The 18827-nt window shown below is 35.5% G+C and overlaps 1 protein-coding gene and 1 long non-coding RNA gene across 28 annotated transcripts in view; one reads left to right on the top strand and one right to left on the bottom strand.

The window, feature by feature from the left end:
* RIMS2 (regulating synaptic membrane exocytosis 2) overlaps positions 1-18827 on the top strand; it is a 489839-nt gene that overhangs the window by 420767 nt on the left and 50245 nt on the right. The window lies entirely within an intron of this gene.
* On the bottom strand, positions 499-18373 carry LOC116659875. The gene is made up of 3 exons (XR_004315241.1): positions 17970-18373; positions 16858-16860; positions 499-510 (listed from the first exon to the last, which is right to left on the bottom strand). It is a non-coding gene; the product is annotated as an uncharacterized LOC116659875 (long non-coding RNA).

Below are 18827 nucleotides of genomic sequence, written 5' to 3'. Positions count from 1 at the left end.
TAAATTGAATTGTTTGGAGTTTTTTGCTACTAAGTTGCATGAGTTCTTTGTATATTTTGGATATTAACCCCTTATCAGATATATGATTTGCAAATATTTCCTCCCTTCTAATTGGTTGCTTTTTCATTTTGTTGATGGTTTCCTTTGCTGGGCAGAAGCTTTTTAGTTTGATGTACTCCCACTTGTTTATTTTTTGCTTCTTTTGCCTTTGCTTTTGGTGTCAAATCCAAAAACTCATTGCCAATATGGATGCCAAGGAGCTTACTGTCTGTTTTCTTCTAGGAGTTTTGTGGTTTTGAATCTTGCATTCAAGTCTTTAATCCATTTTGAGTTAATTATTGTGTATGGTATAAGATGGTTGGTTTCATTCTTTTGAATGTGGCTGTCCAATTTTCCCAATGCCATTTCTTGAAGAGGCTGTCCTTTCCCCATTGTATATTCTTGGCGCATTTGTTGTAAATTAATTGACGAAAAATGCACAGGTTTGTTTCTCGGCTCTGTTCTCTTCCGCTGAGCTATGTGTCTGTCTCTGTGCCAGTATTATACTGTTTTGATTACTATAGCTTTGTAAAATAATCTGAAATCAGGGAGTGTGATGTCTCCAGCTTTATTCTTCTTTCTCAAGCTTGTTTTGGCTATTTGAGTGTCTTTTGTGGTTCCATACACATTTTAGGATTGGTGGTTCTATTTCTGTGAAAACTGCCATCAGAATTTTGGTAGAGATTGCATTGACTCTGTAGATTGCTTTGGGTAGTATGGACATTTTAACAATATGTATTCTAACAATCCAAGAGCACAGAATATCTTTCCATCTGTTTGTGTCTTCCCCAATCTTTTTCACCAGTATCTTCTAGTTTCAGTCCCCAGACCTTGTCCAACCCATGTCAGTGTTGCTTCCACCTGTTTCTCACCAGTGACCACCACCTTGTAAACCACTGCCTTCTCTCTGCAAGAGCCTCCTCACTGGACCCCTTGCTGCCTCCCAGTGTCTGTTCACATGGAGCTGGGAAGCCATTAAAAAGGCAAACCAAGGTCTCGCCACTCCCCTCCAGAGAAGCTACCAGCAGCCTTGCCACTTCTGGCAGGATAGGGATTAAACTCCCAGCCCCAGCTCACCTCCCTCACCCCAGGCTGTTCCTCCTCACACTTTCTGCCACCAGCCAGCGATACTGGCCTTTCAGGTCCCTAGAGTGTTCTGTTCCCCCTGGAGCTTCTGCTAAAGATAGCTCTGAAATTTCTCTATCCTGGCTCCTTCCTCAGGGAACATTCCTCAGCCTTTGGGTTGGACACCTCCCCAACCTGTTCTGATTAAAAACAAAAAGCAAAAAAAAAAAAAAAAAAATGAAATGTATAGATCTTTCACCTCCTTTGTTAAATTTATGCCTGGGTAATTTATTCTTTTTGATGAAGTTATGAATGAGATTGTTTTCTTAATTTCTCTTCCTGATAGTTCATAATTAGTATATAGAAACCATTTTCTAATTGAATTTTTTGTTATTGAGTTGAAAAATACTTTTTATGATAGAAAAAAATATAAGCCTGTTTTTTAGATTCTTCTGAGTCATTTTTGTATTAATAACATTTTGTAATATAACTTACTTATATTTGCCTGAATCCCACTGTATTATAAATCCTTGAAGGAAGGAATTCTATCTCATTCATTTTTGACAGTTTTTCTTTTTTCTTTTCTTTTCTTTTTCTTTTCTGGTGTGGAGGAGGTAATTAGGTTTATTTACTTCTTTATTCTTAGAGGAGATACTGGGGATTGAACCCAGAACCTCATACTAAGCATGCACTCTACTGCTTGAACTACACCCTCCACCCTCATTCATTTATATAACTCTGGTAACTAAGATAAGAGTTGATATCTAAAAACTCAGTTATTTGTTTGAATGAATGAACAAACAATTCAGTGCATCTTTGTTATAGGCAAGATAACTTAAAACTGTGTCCTGCAAGATGTTAAAGTAGAACAGTGAAGTTTTAAAAACTATAAATGATCATATAAATATATGTTAACTACTTTTTATTTCTCATCTCATATTCTAGGGTTTTGTTACTATTATTTATGGAAAGAATGACAGAGCTCTTGAAAGATATTGTTAAGGAACTATCCATTTATAGCTACAGATACAAATTATCTTGCATTATCCCTTCCTAAACATAAATATTACACTCGTAATCAAATTATTAAAAACTTGCTACTTAATTCTTACTCTAATAATTTCCGTGAAGCACAGACATTACCATAGTTTATTCATCTCATTAAGTAAACATTGTTTTTTTTTTTTTTTGGAACCACACTTGTTATTTTATTTTTGTAATTAAAAAAATTTAATGAGGTGTAATTTGCATAGAGGAAGATGCACAGTAGTAGTAGTCATAGTTATGTGATGGAATCCATCTTTAGGTGAATAACTAGGTAAGTAAACATTGTTATCGCTCTATGCAAGGAAGTCATCTCGGTTGGTGTTACGGAAGCCAAAACTTAACAAAACAGAGTTCCCACTCTCTTATAGCTTTTTTACTTGATCTTAAAATCTACTGGAAGAAATGAGTTGTAGGCTTGAGTAAACATAAAATAAATTGGAACATGATGAGGACAACCATGGGGTACAAAGAATATTCTGTAAAAGTAGCAGAATGGAGAAAACAGATTTTAGAGTTTTAGTTATTAGATCCCATCTCTGCTACATGGTCATGTTACTTAACCTCACTAAATCTCCATTTCCTCAGCTGTATAAATCATGGGCTCTAGGCTCTATCTTTCTACTTGATGAGGTTGTTATGACCTCTTACGAAAGCACTTATAACAGTATCTGACAAGTTCTCAATAAATGGCAGCTGCCACTGTGTTAATGTTAACATTAGTTTAGCTGTTATTGTTAGCATTATTATATTATCATTTGTGTAGCAGTGGAAATGCTTACTTCCAACACTGATGCCAGGGTAACAGTTTATCTGAGCCTTGAATTATGGATGTTGTTTAAACTTGTGAAGATGCTGAAAACAGGCATGGACATTTCAGACATGGACAGTCTTAGGCCCAGAGATATGGAAATTCAGTTTACATGTGAGCAGTGCAGAGTGTTTGACACTTAGTGGGAGATGACACTAGCAGTATAGGTTGTGGCCAGATTACAAATAACATCCGGCCAAAGAGTTAGAACCACTGAGTTGGCAGGATGTGGAGCAGGATCATGACACTCAGAGCTAGAAAGGTTTTGTTGGTAAAGACTAGAGAGCAAGAACAAGAGACAGTTCTATCAGTTTAGAGCAGAGATGATGAGGGCCTCGTCACTGGTGTATTAGTTTTCTATTGCTGCCATAGGAAATTACCACAAACTTAGCAACCTACGGAAATTTACCGTTCTGTCAGAAGTCTAGGTGAGCTTCTCTGGTTCTTCTGCTCTGTGTCTTATAAGCCAAACTCAAGGCGTCATCACGACTATTCAAAGGCTCAAGAGAAGACTTGATGAGATAACTTAAAACTATGTTCAGGTTCATTCAGGTTGGTTGCAGAGTTCAGCTTTCCTTTGTAGGACTGAGATTGCATTTTCTTTGAAACATGACCCTCTTTGTCTTCAAGCTGACAATGCCACATTGACTCTATTTTGTGCTTCTGATCTCTCCAAGTACCCATTCTGCTGCATCTCTCCAGCCAGAGAAAATTCTCTGCTTTTAAGGGTTCATGTAATTCGATTGGGACCACTTAGGTGATCCAAGGTATCTCTCTATTTTAAGCTCCTTAACCTTAATTATGTCTGCAAAGTGCCTTTTGCAATGTAATGTAACATTTCCAGATTCCAGAAAATAGTGCGTGTTCATCTTTAGGGATGACTCTGCTTACCACAAATGATAATAGTGAATGGAGACGGGAAAGTGAGGAGATTCAAGAAATAATGTAGATATATTTTTTAAAATTATTATTTACGTATATTATGCTTCCTGGAAGTCAACGCAAAATGGAAATAAAAGTTAACTTTCACAATTTGAACTATCTGACCAAAAACATACCAGTTATTAAAATAAAGCTTTTTTCTGACATAAAATTAAGAAAATAATTTGTCAGTCATTAAAAAACATAATTAGCAATAGCATGAGTTCGTTCAGTTTAATTTTCACAACCTGAGCTGTATAATTTTTCATTCTCATTTCACATATTAGAAAACTGAGACTTAGAAGTTGCGTGGTGGACAGACACGCTCCAAAGCTGGTACTCTTTATTCCCTGCCCCCCCCACTGCTACAGAATGTTTTTATAATTCGTTCTTTTCATGTCACAAGGAGAAAAGAACATTCTCTTCAAAATGAAAGTTTCCCAGGGAACTACTTTTAATTTAACATAGGTTTTATTTAGTGTAATTGGATGTAATTTTTAAGATGTAAATAGCCAGAAGACTAGACCATACATTCTAGCAATCAGTGAAGGCCTAGTAACTGTAAATAACTAAACCATAAAGAGTTTAATTGTAAGCTGAGCAGCACATACTACGGAAAAGAAGCCTTTTAATTTTATTAAAATTAAATGCCTTAAGGATTTTGAGCATCGAAGTCTAAACAGTATAAAATGTAATTCGGTGAAGGAAATTTTTAATGAAATTTCCGTACACCCTGAATAGGTATACAGAGCTACTAGAGGCTTTTTCGTCAATGAGTCATATTCCTATTATCTACTAGGGGGACTTCTAAAGAGGCAGTTGCAGGTATTTGTTGGAAATTTTATAAAGTTGTAGCTAAGTAATGTAAAGTTCTACCAGGAGTAATGATAATTTGTTCTTCCAACATATAGAAAAAGGTAGGAGTGTTGACTCATTGTCTCCTTGGGCTTTGAAAGCCATCTGGTATCACAGACTTTGTAGAATGAAAAACACTGAGACAGAATCCATCTTTTCTCTCTGATACTGCTCCAAGTAGACAAATCCTTCTAACTTCTTATTGCATGAAGTTTCTTTTTTTTAACTGACACTCTTATTTACTACCTTATAACATCTTAACACAACATACTGTTATTCAATAAATATTTATTGAATTTCTAGCCGGTGGCAGACACCATGGTATGTATTGATTGTGATCCTCCTCATATGGTATTTATGCTGCAGTGGAAGTGACAGGCCTTAACAAATAAATAAAATAATAGTCAAAATTACTAAGTTTACCTTGATGAAAAAGTACCATGTAGCATGAAAGTGTATCACAGGACGTACGTAGTCTGGCTTATGTTTTCATCCTCCCCAGTTCTTCTCAGATACTTTGCACATAGTAGGGTTTCAACAAATGCCTAGTGAATGACGTAAAATGTTGCACATGATGTGCTGTGCCCTTCTGTCTTTGTGGCTGGTTTATTTAGCAGTCTCTGCATTTATGAATATGGTCCACAAATAATCTCCCTGTGACACCTGTGTGTGTGCATTTGTGTGTTTCTCTTAAAAACAGTTGAAAGCCAAATGATTTTTTGAAAAGGGGTTTAAATTAAACTCTTCATGATCTGAGTTTGTGTACCATGTGTACTCTGAGGGAGAGAGGCAATAGATTCTAGTTCAGCCTAGACATATGCTTGGAGTTGAAACAGCGGGAAAGTGGGTCCAATATACTTCTCTTAGGTGTTGAAGTTTGGTACTGACATAAGAATGTCATTTCTGTAGCTTTTAGTCCAAAGAGTGGCTTGGTTTGGTTTTGGTTTTGATTTTGTTCTGGTATGTGAGGAATTCGTTGAATTTTACTTTTACTTCATGATTGCTTAGAAAATGAGAGTGGGGCAGTAGCTGATACAGAAGTGTGAGATGAAGTGGGGAAATATTCTGTTGAGGAAATTGATGGTGAGGCAGCATGGAATGCAGAAGAAAGAAAGAACAGAGATGTGGAGAGACAGGGAAATAATTACAGAAAACCACGGAGAACCTGCAGGGGGCGGTGCTCATTATTGAGGCATTTCTACTTCAACACCTTTCATCCAGACCCTCCTTTCCGAAGGAAATGCAGTAGCAAAAGATAGAACAGCGGCCACCAGCCTCTTCTGTCTTCCTCCTTCCTTTGCCAGCAGTCTTTTATCCTGAAATTAGAACCATCTGTGTCAAAGGGAAGATGTATGACCAAAGGTTTCTAACTTGCCATCAACCAAGCTAAGTTCTTCATTTAACCGGTCAGTTGTAAAATTATTTTACTGGAAACAATAATTTGATAGTTCTACTTCAATATGTTAAATTAGATTTCTTTAAAAAAAATACAAAGACTTTTCAAGAATCTGTTTTCATTTGAATTCTTTCATTTTGAAAGTTTTCCCCCAGAAATAGACAATAAAAATTGTTATGCACAAATGAAAATATCTGTGTTTTAAAAACCAGATAGTAAATGTAATGAACAATGAGGAAGATGGCATACCATGTAACGACATGCATGTCACTCTGTGTTTAAAAGTCCACTTCTTATTTCCAAGTGAAATGGAAAACTGAAGTTTATTTCCTTCCTCAAGGAAGTATAATATTTCTTCTTCCAAATCATACAGCACATTGCACAATTTTAAGGCTACATGGGGTCCTCTCTTTGAATCATGTTTTGCTTTGTTTTATACTTTATAGTGATGAAGGCCAAGTTGTTCACATTCTCTGTATATTTGAATAATATTTCATATATTTAGATAAATGAAATTAGCCTTCTTATTCTGAGTTACACAATCTCAACTTCAATAAAATTTCCTCACAGACTTTGCATACTGGATTATTCTTTTTAATCCTTTCAATCATTTAGGATTCCCTGGATGTGTAATTATTTTACATTTGTCTTAGTGAATAGAATCTTAAACTAGAAAAACAATGCAGGTTTTATATAAATATACTCTTTTTTGGCTTTTTCATGAAATATTTGTATGTCAGTAAAATCTTATGGTGGCTCCCTGCTTCCTTTTGAATAAGAAAACTGTATGAGTTCATTTAGTTTTAATCTGTTTTATCTTTTTGTTCTTTTATGGTTGCTCATCTTTCTTTATCTATTCTTGTTGTAATTTGCTTTTTGTTCTTAAAAGCGTCCCCATTAAGTTTCATTCTATTTTCCAAAGAGACATTTTAATATACTAAGGTCAGTTAAAATTCCACTGCATTTAAATATTGCTTGAAATTTTTAAGACGGTCAAGCTAGCACTAAACTTTGATTTTTAAAAAGTTTTACACATTTAAAATAGTCAATCAATACGATTAACTGTGCTTCTAATAAAGTAAAAGTGTTGTGCAGGTACTATGGACTATTAAAAATTTTTACAAATTATATAAATTGCAGACACATCCTCAAAAAGCCTAAAATCTATTAGGGAAGATGTGTTAGGTAGCATATCAGTAGCAGAAGATACTGTAGGGTTTCAGAAAGATCACTTCTGCCTGGAATGACATTTTAGATGACTCCTTAGAAAGTTTATGATTTGAGCCAGAATTTGAAGATTAAGATTAATGAAATGAATAGGAGTGCATGTCAGGCATAGGAAACTTCTGCAGTACAGGGTAAGCTCAGGAAAACATGGAATATGCATCAGAGAATGATCAGTGATCTAATTTGACTAAGGTATCAAACTTTTTTCTAAGCAATTGGAGCCCTTTTAACATTAGGAAGAGTCAGACAATGCAATCTGTAAGGTTGTTCAGAGAGGAGTGTGGCTTGCTCAAGGAATTAAGCCATCCGTGTTTGTAGTGCTCGAAGCATACAGTCCAAGAGAGAGAGTTGAGACATTAGGATGGAGAGTTGGGGAGAGGACAGATCATGGAATATCCTAAAAGTCATGTTCAAGAAATTGAATTTTATCCCAAAACTATTTAAAGTTTTGCTAAAGGGAGATTAGAGGCAGGGAGAAGCTATTAGAGAGCTTTGGAGTAATTTTTCAAGACAAATGCTGGCCTGGACCACCAGGTAGTAAAGGGGAGGGAGGATGTGAATGGATGTAATAGAATTAATAGGGCTGGGTGGTAGGTAGAGGTGAGGGAGTGAGAGGAGTCAAAGCTGCTGTCTGGCTTGAGCAACTGGGTAGACAGTTGTTTTGCTATTTATTGAGATAGGCGAACCGAGTGAGGAGCAATGAGACCATCAGGTTACTTTGGTGAATATAAATATGTATTGGTACTTACTGTTTGCCAGCACTGTGCTGAGAGCTTCATACACCCATCTTCAGTGCATTATCTATTTGTCATCTTTAATGCATCACCTAATTTAATTCTCAGTAAATATTAGCTTTTAAGATGGGAAGAGAGCCGGATCATCAGGGCTTTCAGGAAGAAATGGGTGATAGAATTTGGAGGTACCAACTATAAAGAAGCAAAAGAGAAAAAGCTTTTGTTTAGGGGCTGGCAAACTGGGCCACAGGTCATATTCAACCATGCTGCTTTTTCCTTGATAAATAATTTTTTCATTTAATAAAGTTTTATTGGAACACAACCAAGTTCAATTTGTTTACACGTTGTCTGTGGTTACTTTTGTGCTGTGGCGGCTCAGCTGAGTGCTCGTCAGAGAAAATCATCTGACCCAAAAGCCTATAATGTTTACCGTCTGGCCCTTTACAGAAAAAGTTTACCAAGCCCTAGTCTAGTTTGTCGCAGGTGGGGATCCAGACACAATTTTACCGTCCAAGATGAGGAAAATCTTTTTTATGTTTGGACATAAAGGGAAGGGAGTACTTGAAGATATAAGCGAGGAAATGACTAAGTGTGGAAGTAGACTCCCAAACATTTTATTGGATATTTTAAAAATCTTAAATGTAAGAAAGGACTTTAAATGTCACCTAGTCCAACCAGCTTTCTATCCCCTGCTTCATTTTCAATTCTTTCAAAGTCCGAAAGGAGTTCCCTACTGTAGCAGAGCTGATCACATCAGGATTATCCAGTCAAGAAGCTTTGCTTCACTGTTGTCAGAGAGTGAGGTTCTCCACTAAAATAGCCTTGAAATTTTATCAGTGTCTGTACATTAGCCACCTGGGACATTTCTTGTACTCTCTGCATAAAATGACAGCTGTTCTGTTCTCTAGGTCTGCTTCTGGTTTCCTGAACAGTGGTTCCTCTCACTTTCGGTCTTCTCATTTTGTTTTTGTTCATTATCATTTCTCCACTTTATCCAGAATTCTGTTGGAAGATCCTTGTTTCTTCCCCTGTAACCTACAATTATTCTGGATTTTGGCAGTCACTGAGAAAAATGACATGGTCATAGCAGTTAAGCTATGTCTCTTCTACATATGTGCAGTTCGGGAAGTTCTGTTCTTTGTGGATAATTGTAGATTAACGTTGTCTGCTATTGTTTATTTTAATGAACATCAGATTATGTTAGTGAAATAAAATTCAGTGTGTTTTACTATGGGTTTGGTAGTGAGTTTCTACATTGTTATGAAACAAAGTTCTGTTTTCTACAGAAGGAAAAAGTACGAGCTATTGCTTTCTTAAAATCTTTACTGCCCTAGCGTTTCTGATTTTTTTAATTGAATCAGATCTAGGACTCGTAAATTATGCATTATCTGTTACAGATAATGGGTAACATCAAAGGAACATTTTTAGCAATTACTAAAAATGTTTGACAAAAAGGAACAGAATAAGTGAAATTTAAAGCAGGCCCTGGTGATAGCTGATAATAGGTTTCTGAAATCTTTTTGTGAGAATGAAGGTTAAGTGGCAAGTTGAAAGAGTCTAGTCTTAAAAAGGCACGTAGGGCTAAAACAAAAGAAAAGGTCAGGAGTAATGTTAATCTGTCATCCTCTTGATATCCATTTATTTGCTGTCAAATTCATTTGAGAAGAAAATGCTTTTCTTTTTAAGCCAAATGAAACAGAGACAGGAGATGCCACAAGAGAGAGAAGGACATTTACTGGAGCACCAGCTATATTCTCATTTACTAACTCTTTTGATCCCCATATTTTCTCTTTGAAGTAGGGATTATAATCTCCACTTTTCATTTTTTATGTAAGGAAACTGAAAGAAGCAATAGAAAGAATGGCGATTGTGGCAGGGGTGGGGGGGGTGGTGAAGAAAAGAAAACAATGCTTTGAGCAAGTCCTACTCAAAATTGTGAAGCAGGAGAATTTTCGCTGGTGGACTGTACTTCCTGTTCTCTTTGAATGGACTTCCTTCCTTCCTACAGCTGATCCCCCTTAAGAATTTCCAGATTCTTTCACCTTTTTCTTTTTTCAGGAAATAATCGACTACTCATTCCCATTAAGATACAGATTAATAGTTGGAAATGATTAAAAACCCTCTATAAGTATTTGTATATTCAGAATTGGAAAGTCTTAAACCAAAATAGTGAAGCTAATGGTGAGATTTCAGACAAGTGGAGAGAAAAGTTTGGAAAGGCAGAGAGTCTCCCTGTATTTTTTAAATCACCCACGTGATGATTTTATAATCTCCTTTCTTTTCCATACAAAGTACACCCTTGAAGAGCTGCCATTTTGTTAAGCCAAGAGGTGTGTTACCTGTGGAAATATTACTGTTTTAGCATAATGACTTTTCAGTAACTTTTTAAGTTGTAGTAACAAACTCAGAAACTTCTCTTCACATTATTAGAAATTGACTCTCTCCAAGATGCAATAAACTTACTATTTCTAAATGTGGATTTTGAAGAACAGAGGTACACAGAGAAAAAACAAGTAAAAAACAAGAGTGCACCATCATTAGTCACATAAGACTTTCACACCTTGGAGGAGTTCTTTCTGTGAAGCTTGCAGAAATAGCAACATCTAAAGCATCACTGGGCAGACCCAGTCGTCTCTCTAGATCCAGGTTGTGGCATAGTTTCTAGAGGTGACCGGTCACTGATGCATGTTCTCTTCTTTCACTCGTCTTTCCCCTAAAGAGGAAGAGGAACTGAGCCAAGCTACGTACTCCTCTTTATCCCAGTTACAGGCATAAAATCCATAGCTATGTTTCATAACCAGTCCGGCTTCTCAGGATGCAGATTCATTCTCTCATATTGTTCTGTCTACAGTTCTGTCTGAGGCAGGAAATATATCGGTGCCGGGAACCCTTGGCCCCACTGTTCCATATGTTATTCGAACTTGCTTGCAGCTGTGCTGTCCCGCGTGGACACCCTTGCGACGTGGGCTCCCTCGCTTCTGGCTTCTTGGCCTGTACTGACTCATGGCCTTACCTATGGCCCCAGCTCTCCAACTCTGGCTTCTTTTCCTGTCTAACATTATAAACTCATCCAAAGAATTAAGGTAATAGGTAGATTTCTTAAGCATTTCTCTACATATAATAACAATGCTAAATCAGGAACAATCTAGAAACTTTCTCTAATTGCACTATAACAGTGACCACCTTCCACCATTACTCCCACCACTAACGTCTTCATACTTGCCAGTCTATTCCATTACACCCAGGCTGGCCTGGCTGCATAACATAATGGGCATTTAATTCTGGCTTTGGTTCTGCTGCTTTAAGCTATTGGCTTCTTTATTCTTTCTTCTTTGACATAAAATTACAGAAACTGTTTCCATAGTAAAAGTAATACCATCATCAAAGCTATAGAGAGGGAAGGTGAGGCTTTCCATAATGAAGGGAAGACACATAGACAGGATATGACAATTTTCTTTGTAAACTAAAAATGTAACAGAAATTATTAGATGATAGTCATATTACTCATACCTGGCTTTCTCAATATTTCTGAATTGTATAGACGTTATATATATATATGTGTGTGTGTGTGTGTATGTATATATATACTTTTAAACTTACAACTGAAGAGCAGAAACAGCGTATGGTTTTATGTAATGCTCTTATTTTGTCATTAGCAACCTTTACAAACATTTACTTAACTACAAGCAATATGGCTATTTGACATATATAAGAAATGTCACAAATTCAGTGAGTGAATTTCTCTTGAAGTATGAAAGACCAGTATGCACATGTGCATAGAACAATTCTTTAATATGAGTTAGTCAACTGTAACATGTTTAAATATTGGTGAGATCTTTTTGCGAATGTGAAACTAACGCAGAAAATGTTAAGTGACTCAGGGTCTCATAATAATATTAGTAGCAAAGCAAAGGTAAAAACTAGTTCTTTGTTTAATAATATGATTGTGCTGCCTTTGTTCTAGGAAAGTTTCTATTTAAATTCATTGCTGCAGTCTATACAGTAGCTATTTTCAGAGAGAGTACATCAAGATGGCACATTTATATAACATGTAATGTCTTTACTTTCTTCAGAACTAAATTGGCACCTTGCTTAATGAGATCTTACAAATTTGTGCCCAATTTATAGCTTTTATATGCCAGTCAAGATGAAGTGCTTCTAAACATTTTTCCTAACATAAGTGATTATAAAGGTAAAATAATTTTAAACGCTTAAAGGTGATCCCTTCAAGTTAGTCACACAGGCAAAGAACCACACATTGAATACATATATAAGGTTGTAATAGACCGAGGCAAAGTGATGTTCGGTAATAGTGTCTCCATAATCTATTTCTCTCTGGGCCTTGCTTTCTTGGTTCTAGACTTGAAGATACTGAAGCTGCAGATAAGGAGCCCAAATGATGGGTGGATGTCTACCACGTAGAAGTAGGCGAGAAACTAAGATGGGCTAGAGTCTGGGAGATTATATTAGTTTTTTATTGCTACTGTAACAAATTACCATGAATTTAGAGGCTTAAAACAACACAAATGTATTATCTAACACTTTCTGAAGGTAAAAGTCCAGGCACAGTGTGGCTCTGCTGACTCCCTGCTTAGTCTCACAAGACCAGAATTAAGATGTTGGCAGGACTATGTTCCTTTCTGGTGGCTCTGGGGATGAATCCTCTTTCAATGTCATTTCTTTCAAGCTCATTTAGTTGCTGGCAGGATTTCATTTCATGCAATTATGGGACCCACATCCCCACTTCTTTGCTAGCTGTCAGACGGGGATCATTCTCAGCTTCTAGAGGCAGCCTGTGTTCCTTGGTTGGTGGATACTTTCTTCCATGTCCAAAGCCAGCAACAGCTGGTCAAGTCTGTCTCAGGCGTCCAGTCTCTCTGACCTCTCCTTCTGCCTTACTGCTCCTCCACTTCCCTCTTCCAGTGCAACTATATACACGACTCTTTCGCCTTCCTCTTCTGCTATTAAAGGCTCACTTAATTACAATGGGCTCCTGTGGATAACCCAAAACAATCTCCTGATTTCAGCAGCAGCACCTAGATTAGTGTTTGAATAACTACAGGATAGGAATCTGAGCGGAACGTCTTTAGAATTCTGCCTGTCACAGAACCCGAGAAACAGTAAGCTGTATTTTATAAATGAGATGATCTAGTTTTATATTAAAATCTGCGTTTAGTTGTTGTTGCTATTACAAGCATTTGTGAAGTCATATTTAACTGTTCTAATCATCTCTCTACTATTCCTCAGGGAATTAAGAAAAAAGTTGGACGCTTAGCCATACATACTTAAAACAGAGTTGGAGGAGAATCAGTGTGGTGTTGGCAACAGCAGTCAGCAGAAAAATCTCAAAGATTTTCTTGACTAATAAGAGAAACTGTGCTCAAAATGTACCTCTCCATGCAGAAATTCTTATAATATTTCCTGGCTTGGGAAAATAAGGATTTTATTTTATTAAGGATGTGAGTGTCTTTGCAGTTACTAAGAAATACCAAGATAAATAGTGGTTATTAGACATTTAATTGAATTGTCTTTCCTGACTGTTGAACCATAGTCCTGATTTGACTAGTGGCCTTTATTTTTTGCTGATATGTTATTAGACACAGGGAGGCTGGGAATAACAAGAATAGCTCAGGTTAATCTGCAAAAACCCAAAGTAGATATCTCCTACTAATGAAGAATCAGTATCTTCTTGGTTATCTTCTTATTTCAAGAACAACAAATGTGCATTTTAATAGTTTGGTAATAGTGACTGTGTATGAAATACCAGCGCAATGAGATCATTGGATTTCTACAATAATAAGCTTCTGGTAATCACGGTCCTTCATGCTCCGGTTTATTATTTTGTTGAAGTAGATTCTAAGATGTTTTCTGTATCTGTACTGAAAAATTTGACTTCTATACTCTGAGTAGCCTTTATTAATAATAATGCACAGAAGTGTCCATTTTCACTTCATAAAATAAGATACGATATTTTATGCAGAATTTTATGTAACCACTACTTACTTCACAAAACTTTCTCCTTTGGAATTTATATAATATCTATTTTATTGTTAAGTAAACTGAGCCACTGAAGTAAGTGGACTGGCTAGGAAAATGTCATAAAATAATAGCAAATTATTTTCAAATTATGAATCTCTGATGAATATACATCTACTAGGTATAATAATCACCTTGTCTGTCCAGGAAAACATACATCAAAAATATTTGCTTTCCCATGTTTCCATTTTATAAAATCCACATCTGCTTCTCTTTTTTAATATAAACACCTATAATGGAATATAAAAGTTTCTTCTTCACTCACCCCCCTCCTCCCCTTTGATCTCATCTCCCAGAGATAACCTCTGGTACCACATTTTGTTACATAATCTAATCATCCCAACTTTCATCTAGGCAGATTTCAGTATACACTCTCCACATGTTCTATTGCAATTTGGTTTTTCACTTAAAAATGTGTTTTAGAATCTTTATATGTCAGCATATGTACATTTATCTCATCTTTCAGGGAATTCTGTTGAACAGTCTTTTACCTCATAGATTTAACATAATGCTCTATTGAAGGACATTTAGGCTTTTTCTGCACAGAGCTACAGTGAACATCTTTATACTGATCTTAGTGTATGTATGACTTACCTGTAGATTAATTCCTGCAAGCAGAATAACTAGCTAAAAGGATGTGCTCATTTGTAATTTTGAAAAATATTGCAGATTACTCTCCAGAAGCATTGTAACATTTACATTCTCTCCAAGAGAATATGAAAGAGCTAATTTTTGCCCATTCTTGGCCATACTTAGTGTTATTTTTTATCTTTGCCAGTTTAGCACAAATTTTCATTTTCATTTTATTCAGTCACTTACTGAATGCATTCTTTGATTATTGGTGAGGTAGCAAATATTTCAATGTACTTATTGGTTTATTAACTATTTTTACTTATATTTTCCTGTGAAATACTTGTTCATAGTTTTTGCCCATTTTTCTGGTTTCTGTGCTATTATCATCAGTAAACCCTTTTCTTCTGCACTACTATAAAATATTATTATATTTTATTCTCATATGTGAGTATAAAGTCTTTATGAGTTTAGATCTTTGATGCATCTGAAATTTCTTTTATAGATGGTGAAAATTAGAGATCTGAATTTATTTTTTTCCAAATAGATGTTGGACCTAGGTAATTCATTCAATAAACCCAACTTCATCTATTTCTGTAAAATCTCATCCTTTATATGTATTAAATTGTCCTTATTTTGGGTTGTTCCTGGATTTTCTATTCTATTCTATCAATTTTTGGGGTTAAAATAGTACCACAATGTTTTAAATACTAATCTAGCTTTATAATTCATTTTACTAACTTGCAGGGCAAGACTACCCTTATTAGTCATATTCAGAATTCTCTTGGCTAAACTCTCATGTTTTCTTTTCTTGGTAAACTGTAAAGTTAAAATTGCATTAAAATATAGACTAACATGGGAGAATTGGCATACTTATAATGTTGCTTTTTCCTATTTAAATTCATAGTATGTCCTTCCATTGATTCAGGCCTTCTTTTAAGTCCTTTAATTTTGTATTTTTCATCATTTATCTTCTAGACATAACTTGTTAATTTTATTCCTAGGTATTTTGTAACTTATATTACTATTGTAAATACCATAATGTTTTTTTCTATTACATTTTATAACTTATATTTTTGTATTTATCTATTAAAATTACTGATTTAAATAGTGTTTTAAGTCTTATATCAGGCCACCTTACTGAATTCTGATTAATTGTAATTTTTTTTTCATGTACTTAATTCTACTAGTTTTTTCTTTAGATTTTCTAAATACAGCCTCAGGTCTTCTGAAAATAGTTTTCTCTTTCTCCAAGTGTACTTTCAGGGTGCACGTGCTCAGACCTATCACAGATTAATTGAAGCACTGACTTTTAAGATATGTTCAGAAATGATATTGCATTTGTTCCCTGCTACTCTAGAAAATGGATCAATAGGACTCTCTGCTTTTTAAAAATGGAAGGAATAGAAAAAGCAATATTTTTTTCCTTCCCAACCCCAAATCTGCATTATGTAAGTCGTCAAAAAATAAAGCAACTAACGCAACATTATAAATCAACTATACTTCAATTTAAAAAAAGAAAGCAAGATTAAGTTTTTATTTGAACTGTATCCTGTGAAGTTCTTTGAAGCATAAACTTTTATCTGTGATTCATTGCTTTTTAAGGTCATCACACTGTTTAATGCATTGATATGACATTGGGTCTTTTGCAAACCTAAGATCTATTTCCAGCTAGCAATATTTTCAAAGGCATAAAAAGTAAATTTTTTTAAATGAATTAACAAAGTGACAGGAACAAGGGCAAATAATCAGAAGCGTATGTAATAAAGGCCTCCACGCCTGTGGCATTCTCATTTTTCTTATTTAAATGTGTTACTGGTTTAAAATGGACACTATCAAGCGTGAAAATGGAAGTTTTTTCCCCTAAAGTAGCATTTCCCTGAAGTATATACCACAGAACAATAGGTCTTTGGATGCCAGCAGACGTTAAGCAGAAAAATAAGGCTTTGTGGCCAAATAAGTATAGAAAATGTAGATTAAACAGTTTCAATATTTTTTTTTAATTGTAGAACTTCATAAGGTCCTTTGCTATATTTATGTGCTTTGTGATTTTTTCAAAAGAATGTGTAGCTTCTCCTGACTCACTTTGACCAACCCTTTGTCTCTGAAGCATATCTTGGAATTAATATTCCTTAGAATACTTTGGAAAACATCTAAACATCCTCAAATTTAAATTGCAGTATGTGTGCTTTTAAGAAAACAGAGTTAGAAGCAGACGACAAACTTTTCTTTGATTATCTAGCTCATATCTCTCACTACATTTCTCATTGAATGGATTGAGTAAGGCTAAAAAGACCTTCTTAGCTGTTTTATGTATCTCTGTTCCATTTTTTAACTGAATCCGTGAAGACACCATTCAGAACTAGCTCCATTGGTAATACGTGAGATGAGTGGTGTAGTAGGAACATGAGTTGAGACTGATCTACAACCTTTGAAAAGTACTGTGTTTAGGGAAACTTCTAGTTTGTATGTGTGTACATACATATTATGGTAAGAAGTCAGATTCTAGCAAAAGTTTATAATACAGAAGAAAAAAAGGGAAAACTCATGGTCTGTGAAGTCGTTTTGTGTGTTACTTCTGCTGCTTTGCATATGCCAGTAGTACTAGGTAGCATCTCTTCTGACTGGTGAGTTGTTCAGTATTTTCAGCATTAACTCTGGTTTGTGTGAAGCATAATTGCCTTGATTATTTCTTTTTATGCATATGAATAAATGAAAATGTGTTTACATTTCTCCAGTTAACACTTACATTTCACCCCAGGAACTTAATTTTAACTCAAGCAGCCTCTGAGAATAAAATGCAATATCTTGCGTAAGCCAGTAATTAATTTCATAGTAAACAAAAATGATTCATTAAACTTTTATGTTTTTCCTTCCTGGTGATAGTGGGTTATATATAAATTTTTAAGTATCCCTGATCTCTGTAACCTTTCAAAACTGTCATTTTAAGTCTCCATTTATTTTCTGATTAGAATGAAGAGACATTCAACATATCTAAATAATACATTGGTGTTAGTTCCAAAGGGCCAAAAGCCATTCATACTTTCTAGTTTGCCTGGATTAGTGTTATCTGAGCCCAGAATCCTGACCGAATGCACTTAGGCAAGTCGTAAACATTATACTTAAAGAGAGCATTCTGCTAAGAGATAGAAATAGATATTAAAGAGATTTGTCATTGAAACAACTCCAAATGACGGAATCAACATCTAAAGGTTAAACACAAGTTCATTATTTTCTCCCTCACTGAAGATCTCCATTATATTCCTGCCACTCTTTACTCTCTGGGATCTGGTTCCAGCATTGTCAGGGTAGAGAGTAGCAGATACAGAAAAAGCTGGGGAGAATGAGTAGTTCTCTTTGTCTGTAGGGCTGAGCACCAATGTACTCCATTCTCAGAACTCCAGGGGCTCTTCATGGCCCTTCATGGCCCTTCATGTTAACTCTCTGTGTTAATGCCTCCCACAGGCTGCATCCTTTTGTTCTGATATAGGACTCGCCTACTCAGATTGCTGAGTTGCAGTGCAGAAAGTTTCTCCACATAAGGCCAGATTTTTTTCTTGTCTGTATTAGGTAATATTTGATTATCTATCTCCTTGTCCTTTTACTTATTCCAGGACCAAGTCAGGATCCAAAAAAAGCTCTTGCAGCCTGAAAAAGCCATACCCCTAGCATGATTCCGGCAATCAGCTGGTTTTCCCAAAGTACAGGAAAGGATATGATTCAAAGAAAAATGTATCTTGAAGGAAAATAGAGGAAAAAACTATCTTCACAGGAAGAAAAAAAAATGGGAAGGATGGGAATGACAGACTGAGAAATGAAACAAAGCCATAGTGTTAGTCTCAAATCTCAAGTTACGTGATTTTAATATGCTTTCTCTTACAAGAAGTCAAATGGTTGCTTTTGGAGAAAAGATAATCTATGCAAAAGTTGTTGTATGACTATTGCCTTTTCCTTCATAGATTTCATGAAGCCAACTCTTTGCAGAAATGTAAGTGTGGAAAATACATGTTCTTGTAAATTCTGAAAGAATTCAGTGCAGGTGGATGGTTCTGGTGGTTTGTTGTTTGGGATTAGTTCCTCTTCACTTTGAGAATTTCTATTCAGTGCTTATAATATGAGGAATATAAGA

Source organism: Camelus ferus, chromosome 25, assembly GCF_009834535.1.
Source record: "Camelus ferus isolate YT-003-E chromosome 25, BCGSAC_Cfer_1.0, whole genome shotgun sequence".
NCBI classification, from domain to species: domain Eukaryota; kingdom Metazoa; phylum Chordata; class Mammalia; order Artiodactyla; family Camelidae; genus Camelus; species Camelus ferus.
Note: the sequence above shows the minus strand (reverse complement) of the source record. Positions and strands in the feature narration are given on the sequence as shown.